Source organism: Hemiscyllium ocellatum, chromosome 36 (genome assembly GCF_020745735.1).
Source record: "Hemiscyllium ocellatum isolate sHemOce1 chromosome 36, sHemOce1.pat.X.cur, whole genome shotgun sequence".
Lineage (NCBI taxonomy): Eukaryota > Metazoa > Chordata > Chondrichthyes > Orectolobiformes > Hemiscylliidae > Hemiscyllium > Hemiscyllium ocellatum.
Window position 1 is genome coordinate 1,688,935 of NC_083436.1, and position 21,600 is coordinate 1,710,534.

The following is a 21,600-nucleotide window of genomic DNA, read 5'->3' on the forward strand; positions in this document are numbered from 1 at the left end:
ATTGAATGCAATAAACCAAATGACAATACCGTCTAGATGTTCCTGTTTCATGTCCCTTACATTTACAGAGGGGTGCATCTTAGAAAATTGGGCAAGAGATAAAAGGAACTTCAGTGAAGATTTCCAAATAACTAAGTACTTTCTTTTTGATTCATTTCTTAGCTGGGATTCCAACAACGGCAACTATGAGATAAATAATGGCATAGAAGAACCCTTTCACTGGCCAATGCATGTCTGTTTGCAAGTAACTCAATCTTCTAAGTTGAACTGTTTAATTTTGTGAAGATTCAGACTGCCCTTCATTTATTATATCTGACAGTCTCCAAGGGAGCAATTAAATTGCATCTTGAACTCAATTTTCGATAACTGAACAAACAGATAAACACATTTTGTAATTGAAGCATTGCCGAGGGGAGAGTCCTAAAATATTTATTTTTGTGGCCCTCTTCCCCAATATTCACGCCGAGTATTACCACCGAAGTGGCTGCAAGCAGATAACGACGAAACATACTATTTCGAACCCTGTCTCTTCTCATCATTCTAGCTATGTTCTTCAAGTTTTCAACACCTCAAACGTCAGATAAAGTACTGTGTTTATTTGGTTGCTGACGTTACTTTATAATTTAGATTTACAGTTTAAAAGTTGGAAAGAACTCGGTAAAATAAGATGATTATTGAAATGGAATAAAATGAGATCAAAAAAGTAGACAGTCATCTGCCAAGTACGAAATTCATATCAACTTGTGTGCCCAACCAAACTACGTGCAGAAAATACATCAGAATGATCAAGAATGAAGTCATAAATGTTGGTGAAGAACAAATAGGAACGCGCATTACTTTAACAAAAAGATCGACAAAGTGAAGTGGAATACTGACTGAAACACTACATAGAAATTCTCGAACCGAACATAAGGAAAAGAGAGATGGTTAATGCTGTATGAATACAAATGCGCTCTGACGTAGTAATAACTGAGAGGGAATAGTTCCAAAGTACATGAATGCAAGTGTCTAAGCTAAGTTTTATGGCCAATCCCCAGTTGTTATTGAGAAAGAACTGATGGGACAGGGCAATCTGTTTGGTAAAGGTAACCAGTGAATGTCCCTACACCGGAAATTTGAACCAGCGATGCAGAAGCAACGGGAATATATTCCGTGCTGAAGTTTGCACGTACATTTACAGATAGTTGTGTTCCCATGAATATGCTGCCCTTGCTCTTTGCGATGAAAGTTGTCTTGCGTTTGCAATGTGTTGTTGAAAGAGGCTTGACGAATTTATGCACGGATTATTTTTCGATCAATACACTGTTTCAACGTTAAAATGTAAGCAGTGCCGTTGCTGGCAACCCAGAACTAAACAAACTGTGCTGGTGAAAGTGAGCAGGTCTTCCAGCATTTAAACAAAGAGAAACAACCTTCAAGTTTCAAGGTTGTGAGGAATGGTCATTCGACCCGAAAAGTTAACTCCGATTTCTCTCCGCAATTCCTGCCAGACCTGATGAGCTTTTCCAGGAACTCCTGTTTTTTTTCTGATTTCCAGCATCCACAGATTGTTTTACTCGCATTTTCAAGTGTCATCACTTTGTGCCTCTTTATTGACACTGTTTATGTGCAGCGTTGGAAGCAATATCAGTCCAGTGGACTCCTTTATCTTGAATGCTGTCAAGATTCTCGCGTGTTGTGGGAACTGTGCACCTCCATGGAAGTACGGCACGTGACATCATATAACTATCATCGGCTTGGAGGTCGTGAAAAGTCTGTTTACTGTTAGTAGGTGAGTAACTCATTGCAGGAACCCCAGTCTCCGATCTTTACATGAAGGCCACCGTATTGACAGGCTAGCCCTGATCAGATTCAGGTAAATGGGAAGACTCTGGATGTTTGTCGTTAAAGACTCAACGTTGGTCATGAAAGACACAATAGTATGAATGTAATGGACGATTGTTAAATTTGGTGCTTTGGAATGTTCTATCCTGTCTTCTAGTCTCTTGTCGAACATGGAAATGGAAGCAACAAGTCCATTGTTTACACGCTGGTCAACATATGTCCAATTATTCTAATATTATTTTCCATTAATTCCCCATACTTGCGACTTGGTCCAAAGCTTTTTATATGAAGGCATTTCAAAACCACATTGGTACATTTTTTTTCCTGCTATGCTACCTTTTATGCAGTGAGATGTGGATGCCATGTGCGTGATTTTATTTCCACAAATCGTCTCGACGCCTCCTTTTTCATATTGTGGAATTGTTTGCTGGAATTACTGATAACTTTAATATTGGGAAGGTTTAATCCTCACTGCCCTATCACTGTCCTCACAACTTTTGTTAACGCTACTTTTGACTTAATTGCAATTAATGAGAATAAAGTTTAGGTTTGTCATAATGTGAAACAGAATTACATTTACACAGTCATAGGGAAGTACACATAAGTATAAACCGAGACTTTTGGAGTACAGAAGAATCAAATTTGCATAAAACAAATATGTCAATTGTCACCTTGCCTGAGTTTCTTTGTTTTCTGTTTCGAGCCTTACATAAGCGTTCCTGGTGAGCAAAATGTTACAGACGTCCAGCATCTGTAGTATTTTTCTTTCAATTAGGCGATTTGATCCAGTGATGGACTTGTTTGCCATTGCTGTTGAAAACTGTGATTAAGAATAATCGAATCCCGACAGTGCAGAAACAGACCGTTCAGCTCAACAACTTCACACCGACCTTCTGAAGAGTAATCAACCCAGACCCATTCCCCAACTCTGTGACTAGATATTTTCCCCTCACTAATGCAACAACTGACATATCACAGGACACCATGGGTTATTTAGCAAGATTAATCCACCTCACTTGCACATCTTGGGATTGGGGGAGAAAACCGAAGAACCCAGAGGAAACTCATGCTGACAGAGGGAATATGTGCAAACTTCACACAGACAGTCGCCCGAGGCTGGAATCAAATCCAGGTTTCGTACACAGTGTGACAGCAGTGCTAACCACTGAGCCACTCTGTTGTATCAAGTTTTCAATAATAATTAAGCGCATTGCATAGTTAGGGCAGTAAGCAGGTTAATATGAAATCCAGGAACAAATGCTGAGAAAAACATATGACAATGTTTGGAACAAGGTACAGTTCAGAATTAGAAGTTGGGAGCATAAAATACATTATCAAAATTAATCCATTTGGCCCATTCAGTTGACTCCTCAATTTTATCTTTCCTATACGTTTCACAACCTAGTCTTCCTGTTTGTCCATTTAATCTTTGATACCCTAAACGATCAGTAACTTCTTTATTTCTAGCTTAAGTGCACTTCACCTGTGCAGACTTCTATGGGAATGTGTTCCGCAGATTCACTGACTAGAAGCAGAAAATAAATGTCGTTCAGTCATTTCTGAAATTCCCTCCCTTCACTCTGAGACTCTTCCATTCTGTCCCAGAAACTCCGAAGAGAAAAATGCTTTCTCCACATCCACCACATTCAGACTTCACAGAATTCTGTAAATTTCAATGAGTTTTCCCCTCACGCTGCTAAATTCCGTGACGTGCAGACTGAATGGCTCCTCACATGACAACCATTTCATTCCAGGGATAAATATCGAATTCTTGCTCTGGACTCACCCAAACCAAGGACAGGATATCCTTCCCTCCTTTTGTGAGAAAAACTGCTCATACTATTCTAAATGGATTGTAATCAGAGCATTATACAATTTTAAGCAGTGAATCGCTGTTCTTGCATTCGACCAATTTTCGAAATGAATGTTAAACTTATGTTTCCCTTCGTAACTGTGAACTGAACCTGGATGTTAAAGTAAGACAATCGTAAAGTAGAACGAGGTAAAAACAATGGCTGCAGATGCTGGAAACCAGAGTTTAGATTCGGGTAGTGCTGGAAAAGCACAGCAGTTCAGGCCGCATCCGGGGAGCAGTAAAATCGATGTTTTGGGCAAAAGCCCTTCATCAGGAATACAGGCAGAGTCATATGCATGCATTCCTGATGAAGTGTTGTTGCCCAGATTAAATGCAGAAAGCGAAGTTGCATGGGGTTCAGTGTGTGCTAGCTAGATGTATCGAAAACTGGCAGGGCAACAGGAGACAGTCAAAAATAATGGAAGGGAATTTCTCGAAATGGAGAACTGCAATCATTGTGTTCCACAGGATTCCACATAGGGACCACTGCTATTTGTGGGATGCATGAATGATCTGGAAGAAGGTGCAAGCGATCTGAGAAGCAAGTTCTCAAATGACACTGATGTTGGTGGAATACCAAATAGTAATGGAGATGGTGAGAAAATGCAGCAGAATGCAGATAGATTGGAGAATTGGGCGTAGAAATGGCAGACAAAGTTCAGTCCGTGGCAATGTGAGGAGATGCATTTTGGAAGCACCAATACAATGGCGAAATATGCGGTAAATGGTAAAGACCTTGAGAAAATTGACGTGCAGATCTATCTGGATGTTCAGGCCCATTTTACCTTGAAGTGGCAAAACAGGTCGACAGATTGGTTATAGTTATCGTGTCATAGAGATATATAGCATGGAAACAGATCTTACAGTCCAACCCGTCCATGCCGACCAGATATCCCAACCCAAATTTGCCCCACCTGCCAGGTCAAGAAGGCATATGGCATGCTTTCCGTTATCGACAGGGTAAACAGAAGCTCCGGATTTTACCTGTTCCATGTACTTCACGTTTGCTGTCCGTTCTAACACATTAATGTTGCCAAAAATACAGCAGTTTTTGGTGAGACACAAACAGCTTCTCCAGCCAACTAGAAGCGTTGCAGCGATAGAAGATACGAAATAGACAGTGAGCTGAAACAGTCCTCATTACTTGTCACGTAAAAACAGCCATTTCAGAAACCTCAATTCTGCGGGATCTGAGAAAGTGAGAAGACAACGCCCAACTTATATCCTTTCGTAATGTCAACTGCCAACTTGCAGCGGTGGAAAGACAGCAAGCTACATACCAGATAGTTACATATCTAACCTGCAATCTTCCAATCTACAGGCAGATGTGTAGTTCATAACACCACTGGCGCAGCAGGCGCATGCAAACTTTACAGCTTGTCGTGTTCTGTTAAAAGGGACATAGGCAGAAGAAAGTTTCGCAAATTGAATAACCAGCAATGACCATCACCGCCACTGCTTTACTTCGGTAGCCCCCACTATACAAAGTGTTAATTTGACTGGTGTTGGAAAAAAAATGTCCTCAGGTGCCTGCTTTGGTATTGCCTCCTGCTCTGCTGGAACTTTTCATCGTTTACTTTTCATCACTGTGCTAGTTTGCAACCGATTCCATTGAAATGCACCTTCATGTTTGGACGCATGGTCTATTATTCAGAAATAAACTTTTATTCGCGCCTAGCGCTGGATTTTGAATTATTTGAGTTGAACGACTTCCCCAATCGAGGCCAGCCCTTCACTTCAGCTGAATGCCTGAAAACAAGCCTGCGTTTTGTACCTTACTACAACACATCTACTGAACAACATCAGATTACCACAATTGCACTTTCTTCACACTGAAACCCATGCCGATAATGAGAAGTGATTGGAAACTTTGATCGAAGAATTTCACTCATAGAGGTGGTAATGAAGTGAAGAACAGACACAAGGGTGTGCACAAATCAGGTTGCAAGGGTTACTGACAGAACCAATGGGCGTTCCCTGCTTCGGAGTTCGAGTTCACATTTCCCAAGTCTGGATCCAATTCCTGTTTAGGAAATGGAGATCTCTTTTTCAACTTGTGAATTTCCCAAATAAAAAATGAATTCCTGGTTAGAAACTGAATACACACACCGATTCTTCCAGAATCAGCCCAATGATTGATTGCTTTCAACTGGAAGGACAGTAGCAGCAAACAAAAAGGAAACCTACCACCGTAAAATCCCCGACGAATCATCTCACCATTCTGAGTTGGAAATATTGCGCTGTTCTTTCAGTATCGCTCAGGATAAATCCTGGAACGTCCTTCCTTCTGGCATCATGACTGTACCTCAATGTCCAGGTTCAGGAAAGTAACTCATACCTTCCACCTCTGAGGAAATTACGGATGAGCAGCGAATACTCTTCCTGTGAATGATGTTCATTTCCCGGGAACCTGTTTTGTATAATTTCCTGTTTCTTACCAGACATATGTAGTCTGTCAAGACAAGTTCAGAGGCAGAATAAGAAAGTGAAATGAAAGGGAAAATTAATGATGACTGTTAGGCATGAAGCAGGCCATGTGTGTGCACTTGGTGGTGCAAGGCCCACTTTCGGTGCTCATGGGTCTGCTTTTACTATCTACTGATTACATGGACACGCACCACTCTTGGTCAATTAATCATGATGATACTTTGCCTCGTGTGAGGTTCCGTCGGTGTGTACTCACGCAGTTAATGGAAGCCGAGATGATGAACGGATTCTCTTCATCCTTTTAAAATTATGCATGTCAAAATAATAGTTTTAAATCAATGCATGAGGAAATTATCTCTTTCTGTGCATTTTCAGTGGAGAATGTTCAGCTGAGAACTTTTTGCATTTTGCGGAGATGTCAATTGAATTTCTTGCTGAGCAACATTGATATTGAAGTAAACAAAATCTGAGGTACCGTGATAGGCTGATGAAAGTAATGTATATGTGTGTGGGGAAAGGCGATACCTATGTTCTGCCATGGCTCATTTGGTTAAAGACTCTGCTTAATAAACAGGAGATCCTGGGTTGAAACGCTGGTGGTGCCTGCCGCTTCATTTGAATATTTCTTGCGTGTATGTCTCTCAAATTCCACGTTGTTGATCCAGCATATTAATGGACACAACACAACCTGCTTCCTGTGTTGATGTTGGCCTGTTATCAGTTGGTGTTGCCAGTATTATCGCCTGGTTTGGCCCGATTAGTAATTGTCAATTCTTTCTGATATTTAATTCAACAAGGAGATTTTTTCCCCTCTGTTCAACAGGAGCTCTTGTTCTCCTCTTCTTTTTTTCTCAATCTTTCATTCTTAGTTTGATGGGAATAATGAGGACATGCAAGAGACATTGCAGATATATCTGAGAATGTTGTGGCAAGAGCACAGGCGTCAGGACCTCATCACTGCCAGTCACCACTCCCAGTATTGTCGCAAACTGTTTTTTATTTAAGCAGTTCCTTCTCAAGGATACTGGGCACTGGACATTTTACAAAGGACTCGCTCCGTTCGGACTTCGAGTTGGCTTGGTTGATACAGAGATGAAAAGAGCATTGTGAGACCTTTTTACTTCCTTAAAGACATGCGAATTTAGTCCACAGTTTTCATGTTTCAGAAGGTGGAGTGATCCGTCCTGGAAGTTGAATTATTGATGTAAGACAGTTCAGTTCAGCAGTGGGTTGTATCAAGAAAGGCTGCTACAATCTGTCTCATTCTGCCCTTCCAAGTTCGACCTGTGAGCCTGTGTGTTTCCGTTTTACTCTTAGTTTAGGGGTTTTGTTTATTGGGACTGTTGTATGCAAACTGAACCGCATAATTACTTCTGGTTTGGATATACTGTCTTCTGTGGGCATTCTTTATTCTGTTCTTTGTGTTTCGTTCCGCAATTTTGTGAGGAAGGTTTTGTCTGTTTTAAAACCTGTTAGTGAACCTAACTACCTTACTCCATGCAATTTTCAGTGTATACTCACCCAACGAGCAAACTTCGAGCTGGGCTGCCCGCTGAAGAATGTTTTGAGTGGACTGGCAGAGTACATAACACTGTTCGTTCATTGTACACCAACTGTAAAGGTAAAGAAGGGCAAACAGCGTAAACATTGAGGTAGACACTGAAAGGAAAAAGTCTGCTTTCGATATAGCTGCGACCTAACAGAACGGAAAATAAAGGTTCAACCATTTAAATATTGCCTTTCACTAGTTTATGACAATGGAAGCAGCATTACAGTCGATGAATTATTTTTAATAATATACAGTTGACAATTGCAAGGCAATAAGCGATTATGGTAAATAAGTTGTTTAAACAAATAGAACTGTTAATTTCCTCGGCATTACAATATAGAAATACATTATTAACCCGGTACTGTTGATCTGAAATATTGACATTTTTGTTCTCTCCACAGACGCTGCAAAGCTTACTGATTTTCTCTCTCCAGTCCTGTTTTTGTTTCAGATTTCTAGCATCAATAGGTTTTTTTTTGTTTTATGATAACCTGAATAACATTTCGAACAAAATAGATTACCTGACAGCTCCACAGATTATTTCTTGATCGGAAAATGGATCAGAAAAACTGTCATGACGAAAACTTAACAGAGCAGAATTGCCATCTGTGACCGTGAGCCAAACGCAGGCCACAGCGCTGTGGAAGCCGATCCCTAAACATTAGAGCAACTGATAAGGGAACAGAAGCTTTCGTATCTTTTTCCCAATGGCACTGCTTATGTCTTTTCATTTGCGATCATTTTGGCTGCAGATCCGTTTTTTCCTGTGCACGAGTTTTTACAACATGGAAATAGACCATTTGACTCATTGCATCAGTGCGGGACATCAAATCTCGGAATATTCTCAACCTGTTCTTCAGCATTTGGCCCATAGCCTTATGTGTTCTGATATTCAGAGAGGAAACGTCAATGTCATTGTTCCTGAAATCTCAAATGATACAAAGAATTCTTGATATGATCGAGCTGTGCTCACACCGTCTTGAGGAACTCATCCTCGTTTTCGGTTCAAGAGCTCTGTCGTCTGTATTTCTGATATATCCATGACTCACGAAAGAGCAGTGCATCATTCAGATGAAGTGCACTATTTGTTAAATAAACCTCAGCTCTGTTCATGAGTCCTTGAAATATGGCTGGTGCGTTCTTCAAAGCAAAAAGCATCACTTTGAATTGATATTGCTCATTTGGGGTGACCAACGCAGAAACTTTGTTTGCTTTCTTTGATAAATGCACATGTCAATAACCACCCAATAAACCCAACTTTGTGATGTAACTTGCTTGTCCATATTTCTCCATACTTTCCTCTAGTCTTGTTACTCGATATGAGTATGATATTGTCACAGCATTGACATTCCGATAGTTCGCACAAAATCGTTGAATCCCGTCAGGTTTGGGCACGAACAAATTGGGACAACTCGAGTCACTCGATTCAATGATATCTTGGTTGAGCATTGCATCCAATTCTGTCTGGAACTCCACGGTTTGAGACGATTAAGTATTTAGTGATGCTGTTATCAGAACAGCATTCCCTACTTCCACCTCATGTACAATAGTATTTGACCTCCTCATCTTTTTCCTGCATATGTCCTCATTTTACTGGAACAAATCTTTCAACCAGATTATTTGGTCCTGAGATAGACAGTACATGAATCTCTACTAGCCGTAAAAAAAACTACTTCATTATTACCTCAGTATTTTGAGACACATCAAACTCCATGACATCTTGATTTGATTCCTCACACTACGGAGCCATTACTATCACCTGTTTCTCCAGTTCTGTGTCTTCATTATAGGCGGATTTCAAGTTCTCACATGACATTTCGGAAACAGATTATGTTTTCTGTCGGGCGTTTTTACCAGACAGTTTACCTGATGTTTAGTTTATCTCAATTTGATGGTAACCATTAAACTTGGCCCTGAAGGGACCACCTGCTACTGGTAACAGTACGAATATGTCAACTCGATGGGAAAGCTTTCAAAATTTGTAGCTTTTTTTATCTGCCATCTGCTATATTCCATGCATTGACATATTTGGAGCTGTTCAGGTAACTCACCTAGCTGATTTAATCTCCAGCTGAGTTCAGACACAGAATCGAAGTGTGAGACCAGCGACTTTATTCATGTCAAATTTTTTTCAGTAATTACAAATGGCTTCTCACTCACAAAGCAAGTAAACTGAGTCGATTCGCTGGGGCCATTTGGAATCACAAACAACATCTTTTCCCTGTCACCCACACTCTCCCAAATTCTCATCATGATTTATGAGTATCACAAACAAACACCGATTTCCTTCCTGGTGTTGGCATTCTGTTTGCAGAAGATGAATTCAAATTCCAGTCTTTTCATTGCCTTATTTTGCTGGCTTTAAAGAGTCATCTCGTGAAGTCATCCTTCTTCGCTCCAATGAGATATGTCCGAGCTCGATCAAGTTCACTTCATGTGGCATGCCCTCCAGTCAAGGCATCATCCTGTTAACTGACCTCTGCACCCTCTCGAATGCTTCAATTCCTTCCGATAATGAGGCTATCACTCAGCATAATATTACCCGTGCGTTGCAACCTGGTCTTCATAGTTGTCCAGCATGATCTCAAGGCTCCTAATCTCAAACCTCTTGGTCATGAAAGCAAACACATGGTATGCATTCACAACAACTCTATCAACATGGGTGCAACATTGACGGATTTACAGACGTGGAATGATATACCTTTATCCTAATCATTCAGGTAATCCTGATAATATGCTTTTATAATGTTCTTCAAGGTCTGATGTCATATTTAAGTGGCTTCCTAGGGTTCAGGATGTTCCGCACTTGACTTCAAATGCTTTATGACTAAGCTTCCAGACTTTTTTAAACAGCCTAAGAGTAAAGTTAGACCTTTGGTCTGACTGAATCTCTCTTGGTAGCCCATACCGCGTGAACAAAGCGACTAACTCCTCCAATGCACTTTCTGCCTTAATGCACGATAATGGAATTGTGTCGAGAAATCTGGTTAACAAAACCATTATGGTGAGCAAGTGCTCGGCTCGTTCCTGCTTTCAGTTTTAGGGAAGGGCACTACACAGTCAATCATAACACGCATAAAATGTTCTTCAAATGCTGGAATTGGCAACAAAGTTGCTGGTTATAGTCATGCCTGTGGCTTACCTATCATTTGGCAGGTGTGACATGCATGGCAAACGTTATCCACACCTTTGTGCATTCCCGATCATTAGAAATGAGAACCTCAGCTTGAGTCTTCCTCCCACCGGGCAAAAACTGCAGGTGCTGGAAATTACCTACTCCTCAGATGCTGCGTGATCTGCTGTGCTTGTCCAATACCAATCTAATGTTGATTCTTTTTCACATCAATTGACCTCCTGTTGGTAACGCATGCACTACCCATAGTACTTCCGGACTGTGTGCTACCGGAAAGAAAATCTGATGCACGTCCGCCCATTTTATCTCCACTGTAGCATGCCTTGTTCTCCATTTCCGTCTTAAACATTCTATTTTTAAGATAATAAGCCTTAGTGTACATTCTGATTCATTTTCTGAATACGTACACACACACACACACACACACACACACACACACACACACACACACACACACACACACACACACACACACACACACACACACAATCTTGACTGACTCATCATTCTGTTGCAAATCGAATATAGATCCCTTAACATTGACACCAACGTTGATAAGTTTGTTGTGAAAGCAAATAATGTGTTGGCTTTCGTCAGGAAGCGGATTGAGATTAGGAGCCAAAGGTTATGCTGTAGTTCTATTAAGACCAGATTGCACTGCACATGGAGTATTACGTTCAGTTTCGATAACCTCATTATAGGAAGGATCTGGAAGCATTTGAGATTGTGCAGAGCAGATTTAACAGGATGTTACCTTGACTAAAGGGCATGCCTAGGAATTAAGCTTAAGAGAGATCAGGCATTTCTCATTGGAGCAAAGAAGGATGACTTTACGCCATGACTCTTTAAACTCAACAAAATAAGGCAATCAAGAGACTGAACATTTCAATTCCTTCTCTGCAAACATCATGTCCAGACCAGGAAGGAAATCGGTATTTGTGATATTCATAAATTATGATGATGAGATGGTGGGTGATAGAAAAAAGAATGATATCTTATTTTGGAGATGACAGAAAGATTAATGAGGTGGCTTTCTAGTAAAGAGAAAAGTGGCAATTTACAGGATGATATAAACAGAGAGTTCCTAAAGCAAGATCAGAAATGTAACACTGACAATAGCGATGTGCTGCTCTTTTGAAGAAACAAGACAACAGTGTACTTAAACTCTGAAGAGAGGCCAAGTTTGCTTGTTTCTTTTCTTTGCACCAAGGAAGTTTTAGGGGTCACCGTACTGTGGCAGGTCAGAGTATGAAATATATGGACAGGGTGAACAGACGACAGCTGTACTTATTAGACAAATAGTAAGGAACAAACTATCATACTTCCAAAGTCAAACGCCAGATTATGCCAGAGGAATTGTGAAATCTGTCTTGAAGTGACAGGTTCGTATGGGTCTGCATGGCATCGCTTGGGTGGGTACTTGAGGCAAGAAATCTAGCAAACTTTATAAGCTGTTGAATCAGTACTTGGCTGTATTGTTACGGTTAACCTCTTCTCTATTGTGTTATTCTATGTGGTGGCAGCCACGAAATCTCTGAAAACCTAACTAATTGCACTTGTTCTTCTGGTCCATCGACTAGGCTGTGCATGCGCGTCTATGACAAATCAGCAACATACCATGAACTCTCAGCACTTAGCCAGCATAGGACTTGAAGTGTGAATTAATTGAGGTACACACGATGATGAGAGGCAAACTAGAATGGATAGCCAGAGACTTTTCGAGGTAATGGCTCTCCCAAGGAGTCATAATTTTAAAATGATGAAGGGACTTTATGGGAGATGCTGGAGATATGTTCTTTACACAGAGAGTGGTGAGTACGTGAAACGCACTGCCAGTCGCGGTGGCAGAGTCATATACATTAGGAACACGTGAGCAACTCTTGGATAGGCACGCAGATGATTACGAAGGTTGATTTGATCTTCGAGTAGGTTAAAATGTCGGCAAGGCATCGAAGTTAGAAGGATCTGTACTGTGCTGTACTATTCTGTGTTCTACGTTGTCCTGAAAAGTTTTAACATGAGCTGTTTGTTTTGCGACTGTTCTTAACTCCAGTGAGAGGCAGAGGGAGTGAATCTGAGAACAAGGAACTGGATTGTTGCAATAATGATTCAGAATCTGAGTGCAACAGACTGGAGTGTTCCAACGCTGAACAGAAGTTTATCTATGGGACTTCTTTTCCTTTCAGTAGATTGGTCTTGGTTAGAATTGCGGATTCGAGCCGCACTGATGATAATTCAGGTGGATTATTATCCCATCCTCGCTATTGTTGGTGTGCCTGGTAAGTCGATCTTTGTCAACTCTATAACCTATTCCGAGTTTTTTTTTACATACTTTGTATTCGACAAAATCGTAAACTATTATCTTCAGTTTCACCCCATTCCATTTCCACGAATTCCACACTCTTCATTTTCTAATACCTAAAAACGAAAAAGATTGATGAGATTATCGAGTCTCCCTTTTCAACTGAACTGTTTTGTGTTTCTGTATTCTGTCTGCCATCAAGGCTGTCCACAAACCACCTGTATAATGTCGCCGGTCACCACCACTGCCCCAGTGCCATAATCTACCACTTTGTTCACGTCACACCATATGGCTCCAGGCTTCTTCCGACCACTGTTCCAATTACAAATATTTTGACTAAATCTTGTTTATTTTTCTTTCAACAGTTATTTCATGATCGGCACTCCATATCAGAGAATGAACGTCACTGAAAGGTTAATTTAGAAGCATGAGTTTTTGGTCAAAAGGCATTTTTTTCTAATCACACCATGGAGCTTAAATTTGAAAAATAAAATTGTAATGATATGTAAACTCACTAATGGCAACTATAAAACATCCAAAACTATTTTATTGAAGCCTACCTGTTTCACTGATGCCTTTGATACAGACGTTGAACATCGTTTCCTGGTATGGACTAGGCGGGACTTTAGACTTACAACAATATAGTTGGCCTCACGATCAAGTTTAACTACTGATGGGCAACACAGGCAGCTCTTTCCAGCAACAGTGGTGTATCAAAAAATAACAATATAATAGCTGAAACAAGCAAATAAAAGGTGGACGCTCGACATCTGAAACAAATGCTCCATCACTTTCAGAAAATGTAGATTCTCAGCAGGTATGGCAGTCTCTGTCGGGATAAACCGATAATTGTTACTTGAACGGCTATGCTAGCAGCTATTGGAAATCTGGATCACGAGGTAATTTAAGAACTTGGTTAAGAAACGTAAGAAGAGATATATCAGGTATAGGCAGCAGAGATCGAGTGAATCCTTAGAAGACAGTGGGAGTATGCTCAAGAATGAAGTGAGCAGGGGAAGAAGGGATCAGGAGATAACTTTTGCAAATATGGTTGAGGAGAATCTAATGGGATTTTATGAATTCGTTAAGGACAAAACATTAACTACAGAGAGAATATGATTCATCATATATCTGCAAGGCAGCGTGTGCGTTTGGACTGCAAGAAATGGGCAGATACTAAATGGTTATTTTGCCCCACTGGGTAGAAGGATATGGAATATATAGAATGTGGGAACTATTTGGTGACATCTTGAAAATTGCCCACTTGACAGAGGAAGAGGTCCTGAATGTCTTAAACCGAAAAAACGTCAAAACCCCAGGACCTGATCAGGTATTGCGTATAACTCAGTAGGAATCCAATGAAGTGATTGCTTGACACTTTGTCAGACATTTGGATGACCAATAGTCGCAGTTGAGGTGCAGCAGTCCGGCGGTTGGACAGCATATTACCACAATTTCAAAAGGTGGGAAGGAAATGTCAGGGAATTATAGATTGGTGTGCCTGAAGTCGGTGGCAGGCAAGTTTTTGGAGAGAATCCTGACAGACAGGAATTGCATGTATTTTTCAAAACAGGGACTGATTAGGAAAGGTCAACATGGCTGTGTGCATGTGTAGGTGTTGTGCTGGGACACCACAGCCCGTCAAGCATCATCTGAAGATCAAGGAATTGACGTTTCTGGAATATGTTCTTCATTAGCAAAGAGGGGGTGGCACCAGAGGTCATTGGGGACTGAGAGATAAAGGGAAGTGTGGGGCTGGGGATGGTGGTGGGGAGAATGCAGTTGGGAATGCAATAGGTAGATGAAGTTGCGAAGAAAGTTGAAAGGAAGGTGGAACAGATAGGTGTGAAAGAAATGGACAGCAAGAGCAGCACATGAGGGCAGTGCCGAGTAAGAAGTTTGGAACTGAAATAAATTAAGGTGGTGAGAGGGGAAATCGGATAAGACCACAGTGATCCTATATGGTTGCAAGGTTCCAAGGCAGAAGATGAGGCATTCTTCCTTCATGCATTTTGTGGTAAAGGTTTAGAGGTGGAGAATACACAGGACGTGCATACCCCTGGAGGATTCGGAGAGGGATTTAAGTTGTTTGTCCACGGGGCAGTGCGGTTGTTTCATGCGTGTGTCCCAGAGATGTTCTCGGAAATGATTCAAAAGCTGGCGTCCTGTATCCCCGATGTAAAGTAGACAACATCGAGAGCAACAAGTACAGTAGATAATGTGTGTGGAAGTACATGTAAATCTATTTCGTATGTGACAGGATCCTTTGGGGCCTCGAACCGAGGTGAGCAGGGAGTGGTGAGCGCAGGATTTATACTTCTTGCGGTGGCAAGGGAAGGTGTTTCGAGTGGAATGTGTGTTGGTGGGGAACATGGAAATAAGAGTGGAGTCAAAGAGGGAATGATCTTTGCGGAATGCTGATAGGGTTTTTCGTGGAAATATATCCCTAGTTGTAGTATCTGCCTCTAGATGACACAAATAGTGGAGGATGATGTGCTATATCCGAAGGTTGATGGGGTAGAAGGCGAGGACCAGGGTGTTCTTGTTGTGCTTGGAGAGCTGGAGTTCCACGCCAGAGGTGGGGAAGTGGAAGAGAAGCATGGGGGCATCATTGACCATGTGGTAGAGGAATTTGCTGTCTTTCAAGAAAGAGGCCATTTGGAATGTTCGATTGTGGAAATGGTCCTCTTGCGAGCAGATTCGGTGTAGGCAAAGGAATTTTTAAAGAGGGATAGACATTTTACATGAGGCAGGGTGGGAGGAGGTGCAGTCCAGTCAACTGTGGGAAAACATAGGAAAGTAATAATGCTATTTGAAGATCTCTACGTGGTTGTCCTTCTCTGCCTTGGGACCATCCAGCCACCCAGAATCAATGTGCTTTTCACCAGTATCCACATTTCACCATCCCCTGCCTAATCCCAGATCCAAACTTCCAACTAAGCATTTCCCCCTTGAACTGTCCTACCTGTCCATCTTCCTTCCCACCTCTCGCCCCACCCGCTTCAGCGACCTATTATCTTCACCCACAAGAGCACCAAAACCTTTGACTCTGACCTCCACAGATGCAGTACTTATTTTCTCCTATGTACATGGGAAATCATGTCTAACTAAATTAATTCAGTTTTTGAGGAAGGAACAAACATTAATGAAAGCATAGTCTGATCTATGTATATTTCAGTAAGACATTCGAAAATGTTCATTACAGTGGACTACTTAGCAAAGTTATATCACACGCATTACATGGGGATCTAGCCATTTGTGTACAGAACTGGTTCGAAGGTGGAAGACAGAGGATGGTGCTGGAGGATTGTTCTTCAGGCTGGAGTACTTTGGCCATCAGTGTGACAATATGATTGGTGCTGGGGCTACAGCGTCTCGTTACATATACAAATGACTTTGATGTGACATTGTGTGGTACATTTAGGTCATTTGCAGATGACAGCAAAATTGGTGGTATAGTTAATAGTGAAAAAGACTAGCTCAGGGTGCAATATATTGGTGATCAGATGGGCCAGTGGACAGACGATTGGCAGATGGAGTTTAATTGAGATAAATATGTGGTTATGCATTTTGGAAAGACAAATCATGGCAGGACCTAATGGTAAGATCCTGGGAAGTGCTGTTAAAGAAAGTAACATGGGAGTGCAGAATCATAGTTTCCTGAAAGTAGTGTAGCTGGTAGATAGGACAGTAAAGAATGCATTTGGGATGCTTTCATTTATTGTTGAGACCATTGAGTTTAGGAGTTGGGAGATTATGTTTCACCTGCACAAGACATTCGTTAGGGCAATTTTGGAATATTGTGTAAATTATGGTTCCCTCTTGAAGTAAGAATACTGTGAAACATGAAAAGGTGCAGAAAGGTTTTACAATGATGCTTCCAGAGATGGAGACTTTGAGCTGGATGGAGAGACTGAACAGGCTGGGTCTGTTTTCCGTGGAGTGTCGGATGCTGAGTGCTGACATTATGGAGACTTATACAATCGTGAGGGGCATGTATTGGGAAAGTAGACAAGGTCTTTTCCCGGGGGTGGAGGAGTCAACAACTAGAGGGCAATGTTTCCTGGTCCAGGAGGAAAGACTTCAAAGCGCTATCATAGCCAACGTTGTCACACAACTGTTGGTGCGTTAATGCAATGAGCGGCCAGAGGAAGAGGTGGAGGCTAGTTCAATTTAAGCATTAAAAAAAAAATCCGTATTGTACGATCCATAAAGAAGGGTGAAGAGGGATATGGGGCAATATCTGTGAAATGGTACTGGATGTAGGAAATCGGGTCGGCATGGACGGGTTGGATGGAAAAATGTGTTTGAGCGTTGTCCATGTCTGTGACTCTCTGCTTCTATCCGAAAGTGTATCTGAAATAATATTATTTCTGCTGATATCAGGGATTGGGGGTGTTGGAGGTGAGGTTAGAGTTGACTGGATGGCGAAATGTCCCAATAAAGTCAGAGAAAGATTAAGAGACGCAAGCAAATAAATTGCTGATGAAGAACTGCGTGGAAAATAAATTATGAGTTCAAGTTGACATTTCCGGCTTTCCCAGATTCACGAATTTCACCACCATTTGTTCATGTCCCTGCTTAAAGTGGATTGTGTTCCCTTTGTCTCTCTTCTCCAATTGTGGTGTTCAAATCCATCAACAATGCTGGTTGCTGAGATACAAAGAAAGGCATTGTTACGTTATCAACTGCTTCTATGAAAAAATGAACTGTTCATGGAAGTCTTTAATGCAACATAACGGCTCCTTCAAACACGGAGGTAAACCGAGAAGAGGAAGAAATTTTCAACTCTAATGGTTTTGTGCCGTGTGTGTGTGTGTGGATTTGACTTGCAGCTGGCATTAGGAAAGTCAGTGAAGTTTCGTGCATGATTTTTCTTTGGGTTGTGTTTTCAGCTGCTGCCTTCATTCAGCAAGGTCCGAGGGTCTGGTGACTGCACTCTGGACGATTTATGGGTACTGCATTTGCGTGTATCTGAGTTGAAGTTGAACACGTGGAACCAAGACTGCACAGAAGGGAAGCTCTACAAAACAGAATATGCAGGAGATTGCACTATCCTCCATGGAATTTCGCAGTCAATGTGAGTCTACAAAATAATCAACAAATAATTAACATCCTCTTTTGTAGCTAGAATGGATTTTATACTTACGTTTTCCAAACTTCCCCAAACCGCGTGTGTAACACTCTTGAGGAGTTGACTGTTCTCCTCTGTTTCTGTGCTCCAGATATCAGGAGCAAATGACCTTCTCCTAATCCTGTGTAGTAACTGTAAGGCGTTGAATGGAATAGGAACACGCAGGTATGAAGGGGAGTCGATCATTAGGCATTTTGCCACTGCTCCAGAAGGCACTAAATGTGTGGCTAATTTGGAAGTAATCTGAGCTGCATTTTCCTGTCCGCAATTCATTATCTTTCACTCAAATTTCTGTCAAATGGCTAACAAGGGCAGCTTTGAATACATGCAAACACCCAGACACAACAAACTTATGGCAAACTTGAATTGCCCTTTGAGCATTTCTCCTCACTCCTGTTTGACCTAAGTTAGGGGGCACTGTCTCATTTTCTACTTGCATTCCTCCAATGGTCACGACACAATTGGGAATATGACAGGTACGTAGATCTCAAACTGTGTCATGTTCATTATTTTAAACAAGTCATGTGGGTTTCTCTAAACTGCAAAAAATAACTAGCTTATTACCAGAACAAAGTTACTGAAACTGTCATGATAAGACGAATGACAAATAATTCACACTTTGCAGATATATGTATCAGTATGTCCTTTTCCAAAATTATTGATATATGCAGACACAAGTGTTCATGGCAGTACACACAGAAACAGACACCTGAGGAAAAGTAAAGTCCATGAAATCTCCGCAGACTGTCAGTCTAAAATATATTAATCCAAAAATAATTAAACTCATGATTAAAGGAAAACCAATAGAATGCCCCAAATGTTCTTCTGCTTCTGAAGATATTCTTCTCACAGGCTTTGGCACATGGGTTTCCTGGAGGAACAGTTCTTCAAATGGCAGAAATCTTTATCTTCAGGACTAGGCAATTTCCAATGAATCCTTGACTATAATCCTTCACGTGGTAAAATTGACAGATGGATTTTCAGATCACGAATATTTTTGTGAGGAGAGAGAGACAAAGACAGAAAAAAATGAGACAGAAAGATAGGTAGACGAGTTTGAAGTGGGAAATTAGGCTGTCGTTGTCGGGAGGTTTAAGCTTTCTCCCTCTCTGTGTTGAATCGTTCAGTACTGTTATCCGAACCCCAAACTGTACCATGTGAAATCTCCTTGACTATTCTCTGACTGTATGACTCCATCCAGTTGTTTTATCCGTGTAGGTGCAGCACGGCTGCTATTGGATACAATACCATTTCTGAACTAACATGAGTATCCATTTTACAAGTTACAGGCATTGATATATGTGCCCTTGTAATATTTAAATAGATGTAAGATGTCTCATAATAGCCGGTTTAAAATGAATGCATCGTATTCTTAGAATTGAATCCCCCGTCTTAGTCTCCAAAAAAGTAGGAAACATCCATCCTGAGTCAGTTTGCTCAAGATCTGATGTGGTTCAATAGGAACATCTCTCACTCTCTGGCGTGAACTGTTAATTCTTCGTAACATTAGACTTCTGTCCCAGAACTGAATAAAGTGATGCGTCTTTGAATAATGTTCTAAAGCAGTTTTATCTTTTTTTGTAAAACCATTTAAGGGAATGAAAACTGCACTTAGACGTGGTCTCGGCAATGCCCCGTACAGATACAGTAGAATATTGCTGCGATTCTACCCAACACACTTTGCAAGAGACTTTATTATTTCATTCAGCTTCCCAAACACTTGCTACATCTGGAAACTGACTTCATCTGTTTCATCAGGGATCCCAAAAAAAACCTCTGACCCATCAAATTCTGCGCCCTCTTTACATTCAAATTGTTTGCTGTTGTTAGATCCTCCTTCCAAAACAAAACGTCCTTTCACCCACATTACACAACTTATGCTAAAGCTCTGATCACGAACCTCCCCTGTCTTTATCCCATTGCAGAAGATCGGCCTCCATTTGACAGTTCATTGACATTCAACGGCCTCCATTTGACATTAAACCTAAGATTATCAGCTAATTGAGTTACAATAAAATCGGTCCGTTGAAATAAAGCTTTAATATAGTTTGTAAATCATTGATGACACCACCGTGAAGAGTGAGGCACTCCACTAGATATAGTTTTACCAGCCGAAATAAAACATTTATCTCGAAACTGTATTTTCTGTCAATAACCAGGTCTCCCCTTTTCCTTAATATCGGTCCCGATCCTTTGAAAAACATCGCACTGTATTTTTCTATTCATGTCCAAATTCTTAGGGGAGCGGAATGGACTCCTTCTGTCTCATAACGACCCTGACTGGCTAAACGGAATCTTCATCGATCTTCTAATAAAGTCGAATATTTGATAAGGGGAAGAACATATAACTTAGTAACAGCAGTCGATTGCAGAGTTTTAATCGAAAGCGACCTCTTGAGCTTTCTGCTCCATTCAGAATGTACATTGTTGATGCAATTCTGCCGAAACATCCCGTTCGTCTCTGTTTCTTCTGAATGTTGACTCACTTGTCCATGAGATAACAGTTAAGTTCAGGCTCCATTCTGTTAATACCCCAGTTTTCATGGCTTGTTGAATCACCGCCTCCTGCTCCTCTGTAACTGACTCGAACAGCTGAATGATGTCATCCAGTCTCAAGGCTTAAGATGTTGAATGACTTCCTCCTTTTGCTGTACAACAGACTAATGAGTCTGAATAGCATAGCTCTGTTTCTGTGTAATCGTATCGAGAAGCTGAGTGGCCTCTCCATGTTCGCCTGTAATAGACACATGAGGCTAAATGGCAGTGTTCTGATCCTCAATGTGAGAGTCTTAAAGGAAACCCTATCTTTCTTCCCTGACTGTCTTGAAGGAAAAGAAGTGTGTTTTCTGCATTCACAGGATGAGGCTTCACTGGCCATTTATTATTTGCTGCTATCTCCAATTGTGCAGTAAGCAGTTACTGTGGACCTGAAGTTTCGTGTGGGCTAGACCGGGTATGGTCAATGAGTCCCTTTCCTAAAGGGAACCGTAATGGAATTCCCTTGTCTTGTTCCAACGTAACAGATTCAAGACACTGAATGTCTTCATCCTGACCCGCTGTAACCGAATCAAACGGCAGAAGGGCCTCCTTCTGTTCCTGGAACAGGCTTGGGTGGCTGAATGGTCTCTCCTTTTCTCCTGTTGCTGGCTGGAAAAGTTCAATGGCAACATCCTGTTCCTAGGCTCAAGAAGCTGAATGTCCTTCTCCTGTTAATCTCTCCCATGTTCCAGAGGATGAATAGCCTCCTGAAGTTTTGGTTTCACAGGCTCAAACAGTTGTTTGGCTTCCTTCTGTTCCTCCCTAACTGGCTTTACTGGCTGAATGGCCTCCTCCTGTTCCCATGCAACAGGCTCAAGGAGCTCAATTTCCTCATCTT